This window comes from Neophocaena asiaeorientalis, unplaced genomic scaffold (assembly GCF_003031525.2).
Source record: "Neophocaena asiaeorientalis asiaeorientalis breed wild unplaced genomic scaffold, Neophocaena_asiaeorientalis_V1.1 scaffold78, whole genome shotgun sequence".
NCBI classification, from domain to species: domain Eukaryota; kingdom Metazoa; phylum Chordata; class Mammalia; order Artiodactyla; family Phocoenidae; genus Neophocaena; species Neophocaena asiaeorientalis.
In genome coordinates this window covers 15827491-15829346 of record NW_020175018.1, presented here as the reverse complement: position 1 = coordinate 15829346, position 1856 = coordinate 15827491, and positions in this window count along the sequence as shown.

The following is a 1856-nucleotide window of genomic DNA, read 5'->3' as shown; positions in this document are numbered from 1 at the left end:
CCCTCCCCCACCCTTCTCTCTCCCTCCCTCTCTCTCTCTGGAGGTCCCCCCCACCCTTCCATCTCTCTCTGTCTCTCCCCTTCTCCCAGCACGGACCTTAGCTGCCTTCTCGTTCAGCCTGTCTATGAGACAGTCACTCAGGGCATCCAGTGCCTGCAGCCCTGTTCCTCACTCACCCAGCAGGTCAGTGACAGCGTGAGGACCAGAACGGAACTCCCTCAGTCAACGTGATTTCCGCTTCCCCAAAACTCTTCTCGGGAAAACACTTGAACTGCAGTGTCAAAATGAAATAGATCCCGCTACAGCACAGCGTATTAAAAGAAAGCGTTGGCAGTGACAGACTTGGTTCTACCGCTCGGCCTGGGCCCCGGAGAGCAGTGCTCTGATGCGGCCCCTCTGCCAGGAGTGATCTAGTATCAGGGGTTTTCGCCCTCCCTGTCATGGGATGGCAGTCGGGCAGCATCCTGCAGTCAGATGGGCAGCTGGGGGCCGAGTCCCTAACACTTAACCAGGCCTGTGTGAGGTTGCTAGGTGAATATGGGAGAGCTTCCTGGAGGTGACGCCCACCCCCATCACAGCTGCCGCCCTCCAGACTGCCGAGCCACCCAGACCGCACGCTGATGGCTCTGTTGTGGGAAGGGGATGGAGGGGGCACAGAGATGTGCCGGGTGCAAGAGCTGTCTGCCTCAGCAGATCGCCCACCCCTTTGCCGTGATGCACTCAGCACCCGTCCCTTCCAGGCAGGACCCCACGTGCCCAAGGACGCCCAGAGTTAGGGTTAGGGTCCCTCCCCCACAGGCTCCTGGTGGCCCACACTCAGGACAGGGGTTGTCATCACCCCCGCCTCATGCTTGCCGTCACCTTCCTCTGGGAGGACACCATCCTCAAACATGGCAGGGGGACGGGCACCGGGCTGGGGCGTGGAAAGAGCCTCCAACGTGGAATCCTTTTCAGGAAGCGCCACATGTTCCCACCTCCTGGCCTCTGGGTTGTTCTCTGCCCAGACATCCTGCCTCCAGAAAGCCCCATGGTTTGCTCTTCTTTTATTTTTCCAGTTGTTAATCATATGCTCACCCAACCTATTTCCTCTTCTTAAACACCCAGCCAAACAATTTCCTGGGCCCCTTGCATCTAAGTGGGGCCGTGGAACATGAACAGAAGAGGCAGCTAAAAGGAGACGCGCGTTTCCCATGCTCTCTCTTCCTTTTCTGAGGCACCATCAGCAGTGACACGTGACAACAGTAGGGTTAGATGATGGAAGGATTCTGAATCCCTGAGTCACTGCCTGGAGGCGAGCTGCCCCAGCGAGCCAGCCGGCCAGGAGCTTCTGCGGTGGATTTTGCGTGAGAGAAGTAAACTTCTAAAGCTTTTATTGTGTTACATCACTGAGATTTGGGGTGTTCTTTTTATAATAGCTGCTAGCGTCATTTACCCCACACATCAAACAGATACACCGGAAACAATGCCACAGACAGTAAGTTCTTTTTAGACGGTAGAGGTTACTGTTTCTCCTGTTCCTTCCTGAGCTTGAGTCCGAGTCATCTTTCACTTCAGTTAGAAGGGGGCACACAGAGTGCCGGCTCAGGCTGTTCTCTTGTTCTCCCAGGAGGAGCAACCTTATCAGACAGGCCTTCCTAGCCGTTCGCTAAAAGCGTGGGCATTCCATGCCTCCCTGCCCCTTTCCTCTGCTGTTCAGAGTGCCCACAGCACTGGACATTAGTTGTTTGTTTATCTTGTCCACGCCCCCTACAAGAGGGTCCGCTCCATGAAGAAGGAACCGTGTCGGTCTAGGGCACTGCCCTGTCCCCTTGCACACAGTAGGTGCTTAATAAATATTTCCCGAAAGTGGAAAGGAA